The following is a 22,099-nucleotide window of genomic DNA, read 5'->3' as shown; positions in this document are numbered from 1 at the left end:
GATAGATACGCCAGACACGAGGTTGGATTCCCAAAGCTAGGGTTTATTGCAAAGCAAAAGTCTCAGTTGGCCAACTCGGTCTCACCCCCGCGATGTGTATCTCTAGACCTCAAGGGACGCAAGAGAGTGAATTACGTACATCAGTTACATATATACAAAATGCATATCAAACAATCAGCTATGACATGTTTAACACCCCCCTTTATTGGGTTTCTTTGAACTTGGTGTGATGATGGACACTTTCAACAGCTATGACACCTTCAAATATCTATTCTAGTAACAATTTGCAATTTGTGAGTGCGGAGGCATTTTTCAGTTGTTGAACAGAACACAGCGCTTCTGTTCTTGGAAGTGAGCAACATACGGGGGGAGAGTTGCATTCCAGACCTTGCTATCTATTAGGTGCTATTCGTGTCCTGGGAGCCGACACGCTCTAACGGGGCTCAGCAAAGTGGGGCCGTAAGAAGAGCATAATTCAAGCCTTTAGCTGCTTTATTCTAACATATTCTACCACTAACGAGACTGGCTGGCAGCTGCGAAATGATTAAATGCCCTGCAGCTCTTCTTCAAGGCACCATTCGGGAGGGAGCCGGGCATTCTTCCTGGTGCTGCCTACGTTGTGTTTCAACAAACTCTTGTTATCCTCGCGGCCCTGCGGCCTTGTCCTTTCACGTGCAGACAACAATGTTTTACAGTTGAGCAGTGTAAGAAGAAAATGTACTGCGAAGCAATAAGAACAGAAAGCAATGAGCAATGGTTAGAAAACAAAAATGCTGATTCTTGTTACATCAAAATGGTCGTTCATGGGCAAACTCGGAAACCTATATTCTGTCATATCGTGCATGAGACGGTTGGCCCACGGCCATCAGAATACGTTTGCGGTCACATATGAGAGGTATCCATTTTTCTAGACTGACACAGAGGTATTCTGCCTTTTCTCACTTTCCCCCAGAAGCTCACTGTCTCTTGAGCGAGCCCTGGTCCTGGTCTAGGCTGGACTATTGCAACAGCCTCTTTCTAAATCTTCCTGCCTCTAGTCTTTGACCTTTACAACTTACACAGAACAGGACTGTGAGACTTGTCCTTGTGGAGACTTGTCCTGGCCACAAGCCCAGGGATCGTATCTTTCCAGCTCTGAAATCTCTTCACTGGCTCTCCAGGGCTGCAATGATCAAGTTCAAGACCCTTTGCATCATGCACAAGGCTTTCTTGGGCCTGGGACTGCACTACCTCAAACTTTCTCTTCCTAAACACCTTCCTTCTCGAGCTCTCCGCTCATCCACCTCCAACTCTCTGATGTCCCAGACTGCTCCGCGCACTGGTCACCTGGCCACCCACTGAACTAGCCCCCAGGCTTCTGCTTGTCCATTTGCCCTTGCACTTACTCCGGGCCCCCCAGTACTTAAGTGTCTGTATCAGCAACCCCACAGTCCCTTCTCACTGCACTTATGAGCCACCCTCTGGTAGCACTTATTGAGTTACCTGCACTTCTCCCCACTTCTCCCCAGCACTTGCATGATCTGACTGACACAAGGCCTAGTGAGATTGTTGTGTTATCCTCCTTCTGTTTCCCCCTCCTTGTCTTGTCGCGCCTAGAAATACTTGTGTACAGGCGCGTTATAAATGGCATATCATATCATATCAATATTGAAATGTAAAAGTGTTTATTATGGATTTGTATTTTGGAAATCACAATGTATTCCTTTTAGTTTTGTTTATTTGAATATGGGTATGATCAGTGACAAAAAGTTGCTTGTAAACTAGAAAACACTGAATAAAAAAAGGACTTTTTCAAGGCATACATTATATTTGATCTTATATGTTGAAAAAAAAGAAGAAAAAACAGAGAAGAGAACTGGTGTTTGAAGATAAAGGAGAGAAGGCAATATAAAAAATGATTAATATTGGTACACCAACTGATTCTTTGTGTAAATCTTAAATAACATGCAGAGTCCAATTTGGGCTGAATCAGAATTCTACAGAGTTCTTACCCTGTGTCATTGAGTAGCACTTTCACCAAATATTTCTGCTGTGGAAAAGTAAGATGTATTCTCTTCCAAAACACCATTCTGTTGAAACATTCAAGTGCTATGTATGTTTCATGGGTGACAATCGTGTCTGTGAAGTCCCTGCCTCTCTGCATGCAACACTTGCTTCTCCTTGTTCCTGTCGTAGATCAGAGGTGAGAACCTAGGGCACCCCAAAAACACACCATCACTGTACTTAACATGTATAGAACACATACACCTTGCAGAAAGAGTAAAGAATTACACCAATGTACCTGGATGCATAGAAGTCTTGTAAAGAATCTAGTCCCTACGTTTGAAAAGGTTGATTGATTTTTGATTTTTAAAAGATCTTTTCGCATACTGTGGTTAAACTGTAAATTGCTGAAATAAAATGATGTACATACAGACATCAAAATTAAAGGCATGATGCAGCGTCACTCTGCCTGCACCTGCCAGACCCTGATTAATGCTGGGGAATTTCATTCATTTGCTGAAAGAGTTCCTCCTTTATAGACAAACTCCCTAAACACAGCATCAAGGGTCTTGGATCAGTGTGCTAACATCACACACTAAACACTTCTGAAAACACGGATTTTGCACTGGGAAGGGGAAGGTTTATGTGCAGGCCAAAGCAGTCTGAATTCGGACTCTATCTGAGACCTTCATCCTATGAATTAAGGGGTGTCCAGTCAAAGGGTCGAATGCATTGTTTCGAATTACAATAGATTCGAAACAAAAGGACCGGAAAAAAAGGTCGAATGCCTTTTTTTAAATGTATTTTTATTTTTTAGTTTCCGTATTGGGAAAAAAAGTGTTTTTTACACCAAAAACAGGGATTTGGGGGAGGACCCCCCAATAAATAAATAAAACATTCAACCTTTTTTTCTGTCCTTTTGACTCGAAAGTATTGTATTCGAATCATTTGCAGTCGACCCTTTCACCTACAACCGAATTAAGGATGGCAGAGAATCAGCTGTGACACAGTATTTCATTATCTTCCAGCAGAAGGAAGCCAATTATTTACCATGCTGGTGTAAAAGTACAGTAAAGCACATTTAAAAGCAATGTTGGTGTTAAGAACCACAGGAGACATTTTAATTTTCATATGAAATACAGCAAAGCCCCCGCTAGCTTTAGCACAACCTACAGCATTTGCTGATCTTAATGCTTAATTATTCTGTTCTGTGGGTGCGCTTCCGCACCCAGTGTGGTAATAATAGCAGACCATGCTAGGGAAAATCAGAGCGTTTAGAGTGATAGTTGCATTTCTTTGATGCTGTTCCCAGTGGCCAAAGGTTGCTTCCTCTTGGTGTTTATTTTTGGATTGAAGCTTGCATTTATTCAGCAGTAGCAAACGCCGGCGAGTCCAGCAGGGTCAAGGAGCCTATTTGTTGTAATGCCCACATGAAGACATGTGTCCTCTAAAAGGTTAACTAAAGGGCTGATGGGGTAGGATGAGAAGGGGGTCATCAGACCATGTTTTACAATTCTGTCATTTGACACATTCTTCGCTTCCCCATCCTTAAGGCAGCACGCCCGCATCATGTCCTGCCTGGCACGCTCATCTTTCTTTACAACTGCTTTGTTCTCCTCCCTGCTGATCATTCTAGACATCATCTATACCAATTAGCGTAGCCAAGCGCTGTAATAACACTATTATCAAACTTATTGATGCTCAGTGTGATCACATTTCAGAGGGATGGTCCATTGAGTCAGCTCTGCTGCCATTAGAAGGTTGAACACAGATTTCTGCAGTAGTTGAATTGATCCACTGAGCTGTCATCCTGCACTACCCTAGTACTCTCTGCTGGCCCCGCATTTGTCAGCCTTCAGATATGTGTTGTCCTTATCTTCCCTCCTGTTTGGCAACGATGTATTTATTGGGAATCTCTCAGGCACTGCTCACCCCTTAAGCAGCAGCCATCCTTTATTATTCCCTGGCTAGGATTGTTAATTTTTGCCTCTGCCTTCCATACCTTCTCTTGCAACGCTTATACTCTTCCACATCAGTCCATGGGTCTGCAACGTGCGGCTATCCAGATGTCTGTCTCTATAGCTCCCAAGATACCTAACCATTGACAATGCCTGCTAGGGTTGTCCAAAAAAGTGGAGTAGCCAGATGTGTGTATCTGTAGCTCCCATGATCCCTAACCTTTTACAATGCCTGCTAGGGCTGTCCAAAACATTGGAGTAGACAGAGGTTTGTATCTGTAGCTCCCATGTCCCCTAACCTTTTACAATGCCTGCTAGGGCTGTCCAAAACATTGGAGTAGTCAGAGGTTTGTCTCTATAGCTCCCATGATCCCTAACAATTGCCCATGCCTGCTAAGGCTGTCCAAAACTTTGTAGTAGCCAGAGGTGTGTATCTGTAGCTCCCATGACCCCTAACCATTTGCAATGCCTGCTAGGGCTGTCCAAAACATTGGAGTAGCCAAAGGTTTGTCTCTATAGCTCCCATGATCCCGAAGCATTGACTAAGGTTAATAGGGCTGTCAAAACATTGGAGTAGCCAGAGGTTTGTGTCTATAGCTCCCTTGATCCCTAGCCATTGACTATGCCTGCTAGGGCTGTCCAAAACATCTGAGTAGTCAGATGTTTGTATCTGTAGCTCCCATGATCCCTAACCATTTACAATGCCTGCTTGGGCTGTCCAAAACATCTGAGTAGCCAGAGGTTTGTATCTGTAGCTCCCATGATCCCTAACCATTTACTATGGCAGCTAGCAAGGGAGTATCCAGCATTGCAAGAGTGGGGGGGAGGGCAAGCCACGAAAAAGGGCCTGCTACTTTCCCCCCAAATGCAGTGCTCACAATTCTATATGGTCTCATTCGCGCCCACAAACTGCCCACCCCTCGCCCAATTTACTTTTTTGGTAACATTAGTGGTAGATGCATTTTAACTGTGGGGTACATTTACCAGCCCAGCAGTGCTTCCCATACACCACCAAACTGCATTTTCAGCAGTTGCATGAAGAATGACTGCGCTGGCTCTGCTGAGCACTTATTCCCTTGCATCAAAACTGCGTTTAGCAGTTACCAAAAATAATGGCTGAGCTGGCACTGTTGAGCAAAGATGGAGTGAGAGGAAACATAGAACACACCGAGAATTGCTGAAGTTATTTCTTCATATGCACCCAAAAGAAGAATTCAAAAGCAGCCTTGTGCAGCGCTGCTATGCTGAAAGCTCAAGATTTCTCACTGAAAGAGAAAATGTTCTGTGTTTAAAATGACATGCGCACTCATGCTATTTCCATCTTTTCAACATTACACAGTTTGGTTGCTGATTAAACACATCCATGCCCAATTATCTTCAGGTTGTACACCAGCAAAGGAGGGCATTCCTCACTAAATGGCATGTGTGTCAAGTAAAAACTGTAAAATAGCAGCGAAATTCACTCCAGGCCATACGGCAAGCATTTATTCGTGCAACAAAATGACACAGGCAAAATTCCTCACAAGAAGCTCTCTCCCTCTCCCTTTGCTTATGTCCTTTTCAAAGAAACCTTGTTTTTGAACAGATTCCTGTGTGTTAGCAATTGACCAGAGCTATGGAAAGGTTTAGAATAAAGATGCGAGGAAAATTGCATTTGTAAATGACCAGGGAAAGTAAAAATGAACCCGTGTTGTACTGCTGTGCAAAGCAGTGAGTGGAGATTTTACCGGCTCAATGGAAATAATTCTGTCACATGCCCTGAAACAAAACTACATATGTTGGGAAGAAAAGCTGCCAAATGATAAGTAAATTCTACTCTGTGTTCTGTATTTTTCCCCACAAAAAGAACTTCAACATTTTGGCTAGGCCCTGAAATTTGCTGCCAAAATTCTAAAAGTAACAGCCACATGGCAAAGGAAGTTTCCTTACCACATGAATGGCCCTGAGGTGTGGGATGTGGCGACTTTGTCAGACGAAGTCGCATTGCTACAGCATGAAACAATTGAATGCCCTAGCACAGAGGTGTGAAATCCCCTGACACCTCTCCTCAGCTTCAAACTTCCTAGCCTCAAAGGGGAGTCATAGCAACCGCATGTGCAAGTTGCTCAGGGAAGAACATTTTCCAGGGGGGTTGGAAAGACTGCCCATATTTGGAAACAAAGCCAGGCCATTTGATGTCAAACACTGTTCACATCATGACATTTATGCCAGGAATCTAAAGAAACAGTGATATGAAATTATGACCGTTTTAATGTAATTTTTGCGCTATTAAAATAAGACAGTGTAGGTTTTTCTGACACGTTGTGGACACCAATGCCGGTAAAATGACATTTCTGGGAAAATCGTACATGGGACAGTTATGAAAGTTAAATACAAATATGCCCGACGCTGTTAGGCTCATGTGTATCTGTTTGTAGGATGTTTGATCAAATATTTTCCATAGAAATTGCGAAAGAATGCCAGGAGAACAAAGCAATATCGCACAAACTTGCCGTTTGGACAGAAATGTCCCTTGTGAAATATGGAATCTGTCTATTTAATTTTGCTGATGATGACATTTGTAGGTATAAGTGTTTTGCTCCATGACTGATTTTGGCAAAAGTAACTTTGGTAGAACAAATCACATTGTAAATACGCACACACTAAAACTGAGTCACTTCCTTCAGTCCAATCTGCTTACAGGGAGGTGGTGACAGTTATAGGCTGATCTATCCTATATAGAGGTATGTCTAGCTTAGTTCTGCCCACATAGTAAAAAGTCCCTTGATGTCATCTGGTCTATATAAGGTGGAGACATACAGACACTCAGGACATTCAAAAATCCAAGATTCAAGAAAATCCAGCATTCATAAATCAACATCCAGATATCCAGACATTCCACATTCACCCTGCAAGATTCCAGATTCGAGTGCCAGGACAGGGGTAGCTGATAGCAGATCCAGGCAGAACGTCTTACCGAGGCTGAACCTCTAATCCAGAATTAAACCCTACAAAAATCCCAATAATTCATTGAAAAGGGGGAGAAGGCTGCCAAACCCTTTTGGGATATTGAAGCAACCAGTCCTGCTTTGCCCAGCTACCTGCTTTGCCCAGCTGATGCACCCCGCTGTCTACTGAGACCAGACTCTGGTTGCCCCGCTGTGTCCCTAGAGGAGAGCCCCACTGTTGCCCAAGTGACCCGATCTTTGTCCTGTGTCCCGAGGTCCGGCTGGCTGTGCAAACTATTCCATTCAAGTGCTTGTTGTAAGTATTTCCCTTCCCCAGTAACCAAAAACCTGCATCCCTTGCTTTGTTACCAGGTATTATGTGCAATCATAATCGGCACGTTGTTAGCTCTTGCGCCCATTCCCATTGAGCCCTATGGGGGATCAAATGGGAATGGGGAAGGTCCGGGCCCGGGTTCCCTGAGGGAGGAATTACCGGGCCCTCCAAACTCGGAATGGCCCGGTAATTCCCCATTCAGGGAACCCGGACCCAGACACGGTTTTGGAGGAAGCCATGCCCTTATTCAAAGTCGTAATGAGGCCCAGTGTGATTAAAAGATCTGCCCAGTATCACACACTTTGGTTAAATGGTGAAAAAACCGGGATGTGGACAATTTAAGCAACTGAGCACATCTGTACAGGTTTAGTTGATATAGATATGTATTAAGGGCACTTTTCATTTCATGTGCTTCAAATATTACTTTATTTATAGCAATGCCTCAGAGGCAAAGCACATTACAGAAAAAACTATCCTTTCATAATTAACTTTACACTATATACATCATCATAGAAATATGTTGAGCAATAAGAGTATGGCTTCAGTTTTATTCTCCCCTGCCTGCATGCAAAGTCACAATAGCATCATGCAGATTAATGTGAGCCCAACAAATCCCCTTGGGTTTTAAAGCCATAGTCATTATTTCATAAAGCAGGCAATATTATGCACGATTCTCAATTCTGATCACTCCCTCCCATTCCCATTTCTAAAGGCATAAAGGTCCCTGCTAATAGTCCCCCCTCTATCCCATCATTGCCTACTGGCTCACATTGTAATGCTCTGTTTACACAGAGCAAGGTGAGAGCTCCTCTGCTGACCGGAGCTCCTTGGGGCATTGTCCTGGCATTGGGACACTTCTCTAGTTTGGAAAGGGTAAGGTGTCCTACTGCCAGGACAAAGCGCGTGCTGAGCAGGAATTGCTTGGCACATATCGTCCTGCCAGCGGGACACCTTTCACGTTGGGCACCCTCATTGAGGTGCCGAAAGGGAGAGGTGTTCCACTGACAAAAGTCCTGCTCAGGCTCTCAGAAGAGCCTCTGGGGGCAGCTTGCCCCCTCTCTATCTCCCAACCTCCCACCGTCCCCCGCTCGGTACGCCACTGCCTGCTAGGAAAACATAGGAGTAGCCGTAGGTTGCAGACCCTTTACCCTATGGTGAGACTGCTTTTTGCTTATCTCACTTCACAAAGGAGCATGAGCGCTCAGATTAATTCACCCTGTGAAGATTAATTCACCCTGTGAGACAACGGATAACTTTAACTGAGCATGTTTTCAAACTTAAAAACACAATTTACAATCAGATAAAAGGCACATCGTTGGGGAAATTGTAGCCATGTTTAAAGGGACACAAAGGCAACCCAGCGTGCAGAAGTGATGCATCAGCAGCTGTTTCTAATTTGTCTTTCGAAACCAGGAAAATCATTATGAAACATGTGCAGAACATGGTAAGAGGACTATCCACATTGCAATGCCCTATCACCATTTTAAAAGTGGTAAAAAAACACTACAACATTGTCAGCCACGACAGGCGAGTGGTGCATAGAGTGCACAGATAACGTCTATCGTTCTCGAGATGCCACCCTGCCAGCAGTGGTAAAAAGCTCCCAAGCAGGTAACACCACGAGCAAATGCCACTCACAGAAGAAAAACCCAGAGGGAAAAAACTCTGGTGCAGCGACTGGTTGATGGTGATTTATAAACTGCAGAGTCTGAGTACCAGCTGGGGGAGGACTTCAGGGATTTGGCTCTAGCAAGAGCCAGGAGGGCCCATGACTGTAACAGGTGAAGATTGAACTAGAGAAGTCAGGAACCCGTGATGGCTCAGAGCTATGGAGAAGCAGAGACAACAGTGAGGGCACACGAGGGGAAAAGAAGTGCAAGGAAAAGAGGATAACAGGCAAAATGCAATGGGATCAAGGCAGACACCTGTAGCATTGCAAAGCAACTAGGGTGTCTCAACATCCACCTATCAAAGTCCCCATAACCTCAAAGCCTTTGCAGCATCAACAAATCGCCGCCATCTTGGTATTGGTGTTCCTTGTCCTGTGGGCATCCATGGCGAGATCGTACAGCAGATTCTAGCGGGTTCCATGCCAGTGCTGCCCGAGGATCTATGGTCGGTTCTGAGTCGGGTAAATCCTGACAAACATGCTGGAGGGAGCAGCGACACAGGGATGCACAACATGTGTGCAGTAGCACCTTGAGGCGTATCTCATGCACAGCACAGGATGGAATTGCCATAGTAAATGACCTCGGGCCCAATTAACTGGACAGATTTAAAAAAAATGGTTAAGTACTACTTTATTGTCAGCTCAAATAAAGTAGGGAAATCTGGCCAGCATAACAAGTCGCCGCTCACGCACTCTCGTCTATGTTTTAATTACACAAATGTTTTATACTTCAATGTACGTCAGTTATGACATCATCCTACATGGCAAACAGTAAAACCTATTGAGGGGAGGGATTGGTTAGGGGAACATATGTACCTATAATATGTATAAGTGGTAATAACATGAGTGGCTGCCCCTTATCTAATAGGCACGCATTGAATAAGTATAATACTGATTATAACAATAATAACATTGGGTTGGCTTCTGCCACACTGTATAGCATGTCACTTCATAGCCACTCATGATTGCATGGTATACTCTCCCAATTTTGGACATTCGGCTCGCTAACAGCATGTGAACAGAACAAAACCCAGGTGCAGAGAACAAGGTCAGACCACTGTCCACCTTTGTCAATTAGCCTACCATCTCTCATCAGCTAGACCATGAGCCAAGACTTCGCCCTTGTAGTTGACCTTGCTGGCTGTTTTCTTCTCTGTGATTTTTAAGGGAGTCAGGGTACACCACTATCTTTGTCTGTGGCTTAATGAATAGACCTTGTTTTTTCGGCTTCTGAGTGACATGTGAGGAGACCACGATTTTGTCCATTTCGACCTGTTATTTACTGATATTTGATTTAATTGTGCTGGGTGCTGGCCTCTGGAGACTTGGTTGCTCCATCTCACTTGTGCTTTCTACACTCTTGATTGTCCAATACTTGGTACTTGCAGATGTTTTTGCTTCTGCTTAATCAAAGAGAAATGTGCCCTTCATTCAAAGCTTATCCTTGTTAACTCCCTTTGTACTTTCCAATTATGTCTTGCTGTGTCAACCTTAGTCTCAGCCAAACAGATACTCTTTCTTCCTCGCAGGAAGCTGTTTTATGCAGCGTTTCTGATCTGCGGCCCTTGTTTGTCTCTGTTGTAGTTTTTACACAATTCGACGTCCATCTTTCCATCATGGCCGCTTTACTCATGTAATAGTTTATACTGCAGTAAGCTTCTATGTAACTCATCAACCTGACGTTCCTGCATATGTACATTCATTGAGCTTTATCTCCCTTGTCTTCTCGGCATAGATGATTTCTTCATCGCTTTATACTTGATTAATTTGTTACTTGGATTACACCTTCATTTTTTAAGTATTCTTCTATCGCTTCAGTACGTCACTGTGTCTTCCCTCTAAGACGTCACTTTACTTTCATCTGTTTGCACTTACAGCTCTTCTATGGGTGTATGCAACATCCTTCCGCCGTTTCAGTGTGAGGGTACATTCGATACGGTTGTTCCAGTGCATAACGTCTCTCATATCTTCTGTGTGGTATTGGGACGATACCTGCTGCCATGTACAGAGTCTTCTTGCTTTGCTTCCAGCATGACAGATGGGAAGGGGTGGGCACTAGAGATGACGTCACCTGCTCCTCTACATATTCACATTCAAAGGCATGTGGGGTCTGCAGAAGTAGTTGCCCCCACCCATGTGGCAATTGCCCAATATGCAAGCAGTCGGAGCATACCGCAGAGAAAATGGAGTTTGGACTTCAAAAGAAATGGGAACAAATGAGCCTCACAAATTGCAACATTGGCATACGGCCAGGTGCCCATTCAGGAAAGGACACATTGGGAAGACAACTCGTCCATTCAAGACCTGCATTATGGACCATCACAGATGTGTTAGAAGTAATATTAAAGCACCCCCATTGATTGAGCGCTTCACTGAATGGAGTCCCTGTGAAAGGGGTGTCAGTGGGATCATTCTAAAGAGTGTCAGGGACTCCAACATCACTGACTTTGAGAAACGGTTACTTCGAATTGAACAAAAGCGGATTCTTTTTCCTCGAGGAGCCACATTAAATGAAGAAATTGATAGGCCTGTCAACCTATGATATGGGGCATATGTTCACCGCCTGCCCCAAATCTATTGCTGTTGGTACGGGTATTGTTAATTTATAAAGCGCCTATACACAGGCAAGTGTTTCAAAGCACTCAAGGTGGGTGGGAACATGGGAAAAAACAACAGTCGCTCAGAGCCCTTGAAATTCTGAGATGATAAAGTCTGCACAGGCAGAGTCAGTGCGTGAAATACATTTAACAGTTTGAGATACAGCAAATAGTCCTTGCAGCGATTCTGCCATTTTTAACAGTGCAATTAGGGGCTATCAAGCTTGTCTGCACCACTCCTCTCCCATGACAACCCTGGATCATTGACATTAAGGGGGCTCTCATGAGCTATTGATTTTTTTCTGTCCCACCAACATATCATTTTTATTTCATCCTCTCTGGCTAGTCCACAAATAGGATAGCTAAGTGTAATGTCTAAGTCTAAGGCAATGCTTGTTGTGAATGTGAAATTACTATGAAAGAGAAAAAAGGTGTTTTATGTCCTGTCCGAGTGATAAACTACATTTGCTGGAGGATGCTGGTGAATGTAGCCTGAATGAGCAGCTCAGGAAGATGTTAGGTGCAATATGCTAGTTAGTGTTCCATGTATGGCAGCATAGCCTGGACTGTTAGTGTAAGAGGGTGTGCCGGTGACTGTCTCTGTGTGTAACATCATCTTAAAAGTAACCGGATCTGCAACTAATGTAAATAAAGTAGCAAGGGTCTCATTTAGATTTTAGGAATAAATACAGCTGGAAGAAGTTACCACTCTCATTGGTGATATTTGTGAAAATCCAACCAATTCTGAAATTACCATTTTTAGAAGTGTTATTTATGGAATACCTCCGGTGGTATTCCAGAAGTACCACCCGTGCCATTGGTAAACTCTGAAATAATTGTCTTTTGTCTGCATCTCCACCAGCAATGTGATGGTGAAAATGGACACTGGCCAGTACTGGTTCATGCCAGATTGTTTTAATGCAGAAAAGGTTAAATACTGATCATGTTCTACATCACAAGGGTAATATTGTGAGAGCGCCCACCTTTTCATCCCTTTACCATGGCCCATTGGTAACACTTTTTTTATTGTATTGAAGGGAAACTTTCTAGCAGTTAAAAAAAGCCACTAAATGATTTGTAGTGCCAACAGTATTTGACTAAACCCTGAACTGGGCAGACAGTGAAATACTGCAGATTTTACCATTAACACCCAACTCATAATGACTGTCCATGACTTTTGTACCTGTGGCTGCTGACTCAGCTGTCCTAAGTATCCTATTTTTCAAAGTGCACCAGTGGGCGGAGCCTACCATGATTCCATGTGGGAATTCAGGACAAACATACTCGCCCATAGCAGTTAACGGGTTAAACCAATACATGATGGCTGATTCCTTGGTGCATTGACAAACCATAATAAAAACAAACGATCACATCCACCCCAGAAAACCTGAGCAGTCTACCCCTCCCTCACAAAAACAAAGAAATGGGACTTGTGGCAAAGCCGCTTCACGTGTGCTGCAGCAAGGAATTGCAAAATAAGACAAGGGGTGTATCAAACAATAGCGCCTTTCGAAGTAAACAACCATCTCTATGCCTTCCCTTCACTCACCTCTGTGGGGCCATGCACAGGAACTGACTCTGCGGCTTATCTTACTCCCATAACCGCATCCCCAGAACAGCGGCTGTCAGTTTGCAATCATCCTAAAGGTGCAGCTTCACAGATTCACCCAAGTAGGCGACTCCACTTCATGTTACCCCATGTTGTAGCCAGCAACATTTATTTTAATTATTGATGTGTGTTTTTTTAACACATGTCCCCATCCCTTCCATTGAATATGGGTTACCGGAAAGGCAATTCATACATTTGAGTATGCACTTTCTGATTGATACAGGTTTTTGCAAAATTAGAATTCAAATGTATTGCTTCAAAATGAGTGTGCCTTCGCTCAGTTTCTCACTAGCACGTGCCATGATTCCCTGCCTCTGTATTTCAGCACCCTAAACCTCTGCCTGAAGACTTCCCACCATGAAGAAGGTCTGCAAAAGGGACAGAACTGAAACATGTTGGGGTTCTTCTTTGTGCACAAAATAGCTCATTTTGTCGGGGTAGTAGCACAATCGTGCCAACGGCACCACTGTCTTTAAACCCGAACCCTATGTGTTTCTAAGATATTCCAGACGTATTATTATGTGCCTCTGCCCAAAGCCAGGAGAAAGGAGCTGTGCGTCTGCAGGGCTATTAATTGTTGTCTGACATTCACCGAGCTGGACACAGGGGATCTGTGTCTGTGGAGTTATTATCATTTGTCTGGTACGTTCTCCACTGCCTTGCCCCCACCCACAAAAGTCAGGAGAAAAGAGTTGTTACTCTACAGAGTTATGCTTCATTCTCCGACCCTCTGTAGAACCATGGGAAATGTGTGTGCAGGTCGGAATAGTTTCACACATTCCATGTTACACTAGCGCATTTTTAGGAAAAGTGCTGTTTCCCCACATACTTAAAGATTAGCCATGCAACTTAAACACGTTTTAATCAGTGCATTAGTTCAGCTCTGCATTGGAACAACCTAGAAAGAGCTTGTTCTTTCATCACTCTGGCAGCAAACTACTGTAAGCGTGGATGCCTGTGTGTGCCCCTCCACCTCCCCACTATCAGGTACAGTCATTTCTTTGCAATGCTCAATCCACATCATTTGCCAGGAATGTTCCTTAAAAATCTAGTACCCACGCCATGTTCCAGGTATTGCCTCCAAACGCCTAAGTACTCACGGCATTGCAATTTAAACCCCAGGCACTCACAGCATTTCCAGAAGTTCTCATCCAGTGAGCAGGTATGCATCCACTGCCAAGTATTGTCATTTAATGGCCAGGTATTCACCCATTGCCAGAGATCCCAGGTACTAACCCACCAGAAAGCCATGGCTCTCCACAAAATTCCCAGGTATTTTCCCCCGTGCCACGGATCTCCTTTTCGGCTACGATACTCATTGGGGTGCTTGCTGCATTGCCAAGTGTTGTAATCAGATGTCCACTTGCAATAATGCGAACCACTGTTATAGAATGCCCTATTACTCTCCACATTACCAGTCATTGGGATTCAATGCACAGTACAATGTTACATTGCCAGGGATCGCTAGCACATGGCCGGGTACTTGCCACATTGACTTGGACTGTCATGGAATGCCTTTTACTCACTGTAATTAGCCAGGTCCAAGTCCTGAGGGGGGAAAAGGCTTTCTGCTGTCCCCAGACGTGCTGTTCATCCACCCAGTGACCCACTTATTTCTGCAACTGGAGGACGGCCTGAGGCAGGACGCACCTGCTAGAGCCGACGCTGTATTTCTCTCATGAAAGTGAGCGAGGCGACAAACTTGAAAATGTTTTGGGTTGTCATCATCTTCAGGCAGGACTCTCGTGCCCCTTACCATGATGATATGAGGACCGCTCCCCTGTCTCTATTCATACCTCGGGCATTGATGGTGCTTTCTCTGACATTCACTATGCACTTCGGACTCTATTAAACCAACACCATCCTGCTCGCACATTCACACCTTCCCATCCCCATTCTCAGCCTTTGGATCACCTATGAAATTCAGACCCTCAAAATAAACATGCGCCGTAATCTACGGCACTGGTACAAATTATGGACATCTACACTATTCCTAGACTACAAGAATTGTCTTGCTGCCCTAAACCTTGCACTGGGCTCTACCAAATCCTTTTACTTTTACAAACCTCATCTCCTCCGTTTGTAATCACTCCAGAAAACTTCCATCAACCTTCATCTTCTCTCCAATCTTTGCTCACACTTCCCAGGCCAATATCCTTTGCCTCCTCCCTTTCTGCTAATGACTGTGCTCACTACCTTTCCTCTAACATCTCTTACAGCCCTCCTCTCTCTTACTCCCTGGACCCTGTCTGCCCACCACTTCTCCCCCTACCTCTCCCTCTACCTCTCCTACTCTCAACTAATACTCTCCTGGATATCCTATCAAATTAGCAACCATCCTTCACAGTGCCAACCCATCTTGCGCTCCTATTGACCTTTTTGCTCATCAAATGGTTGAATACTTAATCTCAATCACTTGCCTTTATCTCTCTAAGCTCTTTAACTCCCCCCCCCCCATCTGCTGGACTCTTCCCTGTCACCTTGTTACCACTATTAAAGAAACCCTCTGCTGACACAAATGTCCCAGCAAACTAAAGCCCAGTTTCTCGCCTTCCCCATTATTCAAATGTCCTTGAGCGGGTTGTCTTTGACCATATCACTAAGAACATTAAGGATAATGGCATTGGAGATGATTGACTTTAATCAGGCTTTCATACAAAATACTCCATCAAGACTCCATTTGTGCATGTCTACCAACTTTTTCTCTCTAATGCTCATGATTTAAACTCTCTTCTGTACTCATCCTTTTGGACCTTTCTGCTGTTTTCGACACAGTCAGCCATTCCTCTCTTCTCACCGTTAGGGCATTGGTTTCACAAATCTGCTCTTGCCTGGATCGCCTGCTTGGAAGGTTGATCTTTAAAATCTCTTAGAACTCTCAAACCTCTGACCATACCTGTCTCGATGTCAGCATTCCTCAAGGATCAGTCCTTGTACCTTTGCTCTTCACCCTCTATACCTCTGCCCAAGGAAGAAGTCTTTCACTATCATCGTTTTGCTGATGACAATCACATCTTTTTATCCTTTCCCTCCTTCACCCCAACCATCTTGGAACAGATTAGAAACTGTCTCACTGCAGTTCGTCCCTGGATGGCCCTGTGCTGCCCCATGCTGAACTCTTCAAAAATGGAAGTCATCTTTCTCATGGCTTCCAATGACATCCCTTCACCCCTTCTCCTATCTCCTCTCCTTCCCACCTGATCGTCATGCTCCTTCACCCAAGACTTGAAATCTTGGGGGTCCACTTTGATAGCGACTTCCGACTGTGAGCAACAATTCATCATTACCACTACCACTGCTGCACATATTAACCTCCTCCACATACAGAAAATGTGTCCTTTTCTTGTTGACCACTCTACAAAAACCCTAACCTCCACTCATGCTCAGCAAACTTGACTACAGCTCCAGCCTACTCGTTGGACTTCTTATGTACTCTTTCCCCCCTCTACACAAAGTCTTCTCTTTCCTACCCACACTCCACACACCATACCCAGATCCTCTCCCACTTCCACCTACCGACAACATGCTGGTTGGCTCTCTGTGCACAAATGTTTTTTTTTTTCAAGGTCCTTTTCATAATCTTCACAGCTAGCAATGGTCTTGCTCGAACTACCTGTCTGATTGTATCTCCGTTTACTCACCATCTTGCTCCCTCCACTCCTCCTCTGTGCTCAACCTCACCGTCCCATATCCACCCTGTGCCTCTTCTCTCTTCCGCTCTTTTGCCCTACTAACATGGTCCATTGGAACCCATGTCCACATCAATGAAAGCTAGCCCAACTGTGGATCTGTTCAAAGCTCAGCTTAAACTTCACTTACTTGCTAATGACAGAGCTGCCCCTGCCCGCTCCCCCATCCTCCCTACCTGACACTTCCTCCAGTGATGCTTAATAATTTAATTTTGTATATTTTAGTACTTCACTTTAGTTTGAAGCACTTTCCGCTTTAGATTAATGTTACCTTTGTCAGTCATCTGTTTTCTTATATATATTTTTTCTGTTTGTTTTGTCCTTGGTATACGTTCCACATTTGTAACTCACACTCCTAGAGTCTGGCTCATTACTTGTTCTCATTTTTGTGCTATTGTGCAAGCACCCTTTGTGGGAATTCCTCCATCATCTGTAGATGTGTTATTGCAAGTCATGTCCAATTGAAATTGGCATCCCTATTCTTCAAGTAAATGCAATACAAATTAAATAAATAAATAAATAGACAAATAAATAAATAAATAAATCATGGCCCGGTAATGAGACACGGGACCGTCCGGTGTCTGCGCTGAAGTAGCCTGTCATGGTGCAATGTAAACAAAAGGAAAATGCATTTGAATGTTTGTTGAAGGGCTAGAGGTTGATGTGACGCCGGAGGCAGGCGGGTATCACGTGGCTCCTCTCTCCAGGGGAAACAAATGAACTCAATGGTCATAAACTGGTGTAGGAAAATACAGGTAAAATCCACCCATTTATCCTGCATCCCATGTTATGTTATGCTAAAGGTTCTTACACAGCGCACTGTTGCCACCTGCGTGGTTTCTTGGCACTCTGGCGGATTTGTAAAGCAAAGGGGGAGGTTGGTAAGTTAGTCAGACTGAGCAGCAGAAATGAGCAAGAGAGCTGTGATGTGTTGTTGGCAGCTTCAGTTCGGTTGACACTGTTCACTGAGCTTAGGTTTATTTTTCAGTTGGTAGCTGCCATGTGCTGTTGGGCGAGGCTATGTGTGGTTTGTTTCGTTGTTGTGGTGTTGTGAAATGTGTCCGATTCGTTGTGCTCTAGAGGTATGGTTGTGTTTAGCTCAGAGTTTGAGAAGGTGTATGCAGAAGGGTGAGTTTTTAGGAGGGTTGGTTAATGGCAGGACCCTTCCCTACCCCTGCTGTTCTGATTAGCTGTGGCCCGTGTGGGAATAATTGATGTATATTATAGTATGCAGACACATGTCCAAAGGAAGTCGGAAGCGGCTGCGTAAGGCAGTGCAGCTTGATTTCCGCATACCACATAGGGTCCTTTCCTCTAGTCCCCGGAACAGGGAGCAGAGAGAGTTGCGGGCTTCAGCGTGTGTCTTCAGCACGGCGTGTGTTTTCAGCATGCTACCCGGCCATCCTCGCAAGGAGCGCAGGGTTGTTTTCGGGTGGCGGTAGTGTTAGCTGAGTGACACTCGGAGCTCTGCAAGTCGTCTTGCCTAAAATCTTGGAAGACTCAGCATTTCAGACAGCCCCAGAATTCCAAATCACGGCTCCTCTTCCATTTGATTAACGCGTCCTTGCTGACAGCCAGGCGGCCCCCGCAGCTCAGGCGGCGCCGGCAGCACTCTATATATCAGCTGCTTAGGGCGGATGCTGGCCCCCCCTTCACTGGCCCCTCTTCGCTACGTGAGTAAAACATTTCGTCAACCTCATATTTGGTTATTGAGTTGAACCTGGTGGCTACTCCCAGGCAAGTGTATTGGGTTGCAGTCCCAGATTCATAATTGCTTTCTTAGATCATCTCAAGCTGCGGCCATGCCAGTCACCAGACTGCAATCCATGTCACTTTTAGACATGGATACGGTCCGCAACCGTCTATTAACCAGATAAATGCGGTGGAGGGTGTAGGTTACTCACCATATTCCTCACCCTTACCCACAACGGACCATCAAATGAGAGGCAAATGTCTCTCTGAGGTGTTAGCTTCAAGTGCCAAGAGACGTCAGAGGCTCCAAAAGGAACAGAGTCTCCTCTCGGAGCTGCTATGTAACAATCATCAGTTTAATAGTACCATTGACACCACTCCTAGTATTATACCCTCGCTATCTTGTGCCTCTCCTGAACTACCACACCTTTCCGAAGCGCCTTCTATTCTGGTGTCGACGAGAGAACAAATAAGGATTAAGAATCAAGGGAGCCCCAGTTGTGGGACAATTACTCCTATTGTTCCCTCGAACTGGACAAATTACAAGGACCAGTTACTGCAAGACCTTGGGGCATGCCACAACATGGAGGATATCCTCTCCTGGGTCAAGATAATTGGGAGGGAGATAGTTGAGTTCCCATGGCCCATTTCACCAACTAACAAGGATATCAAGACAGAAAAGCCTTTCGGCCATACAGAACACCATCAAGAAACTCAAACGGATCCTGCTGTGTTTACGCACTTGACACTGTCTGCACAGAAGAAGGGAGTACCTGCCACCATCTTTCCTGGCACTAAAGCCCCATTAAAGGGAGTCTCATTGGCTAGCAAACCAGTGGAATTAGTGACTAATACACCCCCTAAGGATCTGCGACTGAAAAAATGTGAAATGCCAAAAATTAGCGACTCCTCCCTGAGCAGCTTTGTTCTTGATTCTAGAAACTTCATAATAACTAATGTAGCGAAACCAACCTATCACGAGACAAGGGAGGCCTTAAAGAATAAAATCCAAGCTTGGCTTAATATAAAAGTGGTTCCCAATTGTGTCAGACCAGTTGACTTTAGGGTTCTACGACGAATTCATATTAATGATTGGTGTAGTGAGCATAACACTGATTGTATTCTGGTGGGATGTGGATCAAGTAGTCTACCGTTGTTTTTACAGAGTCTCCATAATCTGAACCACCTACTCTCAACATCAAAGATGAACATTGTCTTGAACTGATTGCTCAATTACTACCGTATTGTATTGGTTATTCTCACTATTGATGTATTTACTTTGCTTGGATAGTTATAGCGCCATTCCTATGTTATGTGTTAATTATGTTTTTATGTATTGTGTGTCTTGTTGCGCCATCACGCCTTCAGGTCTATTGTGCGTGGTATGAATAAAAAAAAAACTTTAAAAAAACACCCACACTTGCAAACTGGGGTGGAAAAAGGACCTCTGAATCAGCGCACCTGAGAGGCACACGTTCTGATGACATTTGCAAATTAGGGCATTTTGCTTACAGGACATGAAGGGAATGGTACAGCCCATCTTTGTCACTTGCATCCCAACATTTTTTGAATCGGCCCGTTAAGCTCAGTGCATAATAGGCCCCCTTGCTATCTGAACCCAACCGTGGTGCTCCTTGGATCTGCAGAATCACATGCTGGAGATCATTCACAAGGGTAAGGCTGGGATGTTGATCCTGTTGGATCTGTCAGCGGCATTTGAGCTCGTTGATCACGAGATACTACTAGAATATCTACATCAAACAAGGGAGTTGCTCAGAGAACAGTGGAGCTCATTAAATCCTTCTTGTCTAATAGAGTCTCCAATGTAAAATTGGGCGAAGCCACTTCTTTGACCACTCAAATGAAATATGGAGTACCACAGGGTGCTTCAATATCGCCCCTCCTCTTTAACTTGTACATGCGTGCATTGTGCATTTTACTATTTTACTGGAGACGCTTGGAGTCTTCTTTTCAAACAACGCCAACGATATGCAATTGGACATCGAACTAAGCGGCGATTACCAGCAAGACTCTCAAACATTAGAAAACATCTATAATGCAATTGGTAACTGGATGTGCCTAAACTGGCTCTGCCTTAATGGAAATAAAACAGGGCTTCTCATCTTCGCCTCCCCTCAGGCTAGGGCCAAATTGGATTCAGCCTATTCTCACTTTGTATTGCAAGGTAATATGATTAAAACGCAAGAAAAAGTGAAAACCCTAAGAGTCTTTATGGAGGGGTCCATGAACTCTGACTGTCATTTTCAAAACCTCTGAAAAACATGTAATTATCATTTGAGAGTATTGCGTTCCGTATGCCCCTATATTAACAACAAAAATGCAGTCACAAATGCACGTGCCATGATTCTATAGACTATTGCAACATCTTACTTTGTGGTACGACTAAGTCTAATATCAAAACATGCCAAGTAATTCAAAATAATGCCATTCGCATCGCCATGAACATCCCGAGGAGGTCACACATTACCAACATCAGGAAAGACCTACAATGACTATCGATACAACAACGTATCAATTTCAAAATGGGCTCTATAATACACTTCCTCTGCATGGAAACGCCTCTAAGTATTTAGAAAATACAATTATACCGTACCGCCCGGCGAGAGACCTTCGTTCATCTGATCGGAATCTGATACAAGAAATCAAATCCAAAAGAACTAGAGATCTAGGAAGATCTTTTCGGACCAAGGCTCCAGCTTTCTAGAACCCTCTGCCTTCATCCATCAGAGGAATCACAGACTGGAATTGTTTCAAGAAAACATTAAAAACATACCTTTCCTGATAAATGTGCTTCTAGAATCTTAAATTAACATGTGAGACCAGATTCCTTGTCTCGTTACTATGTTTCTACTTCTTGTTTCTACGTAGGGCCCTGATGCCTGCGGGCTCTGGCGCTTTAGAAATAAATAAATGTATACAAAATAATAATACAATAAAAGAAGCCATGGCACTGTTAGGCGAGGACTACCGGCCTGCTTGATGTCCCCACAGGAGTGCTCTGAAGCTTTCAGCAGGGCTGCCCTGGGCATAACTGCACCTGGCACGGCTGTGCTAATTGGGTGCAATGAAGATGATGCTCTTATGCTAATGTAGGGGAATAATAATGTCCTTGCGAACTTGTTCTTTGCGAAATCAATTAATAAACCCGTCCTTTGATGCATCTTTGTCTTTGACAATTCATTCCTTTGAGGAAATTGTCTTTTATGGCCAGGAATAGTCATACTCATTTATCATGAGCAATATGGTTTTTTTTTCCAAATCATTTTCAGAGATTTCATTTGAAAATGTCTTCCAATAGGTATGTTTGCTTCTCGTGCTCCTCTTTAATAGTATTAATCTATTTGCGAATTCTTTTTGGACAGTGTTGTTTTAAGATGAGAGGGTTAAGTAGGTACTTTTTTAAAATTTTAAGTTGCATGTAGGAATGTACTCGTGTTGGGCAGGGGTCAGTCATGACTGGGTTCCTTTTTGCTTTCTTATTTTGAGTCACTGTAGTGTTTGGGGGTGGCGGGGGACAGGTGGCAGTGATTTCTTTAGCAAAATGTGAGTTGTACTGGGTGCCTGGCCCCTTTTTGTAAAATTGGCGGGCTGTGCTTATTCAAACAATGACTGCTGGAACA

Source organism: Ambystoma mexicanum, chromosome 9 (assembly GCF_040938575.1).
Source record: "Ambystoma mexicanum isolate Mex_15411 chromosome 9, UKY_AmexF1_1, whole genome shotgun sequence".
Lineage (NCBI taxonomy): Eukaryota > Metazoa > Chordata > Amphibia > Caudata > Ambystomatidae > Ambystoma > Ambystoma mexicanum.
The sequence above is the reverse complement of the archived record's forward strand: the minus strand, read 5'-3'. Positions refer to the sequence as shown.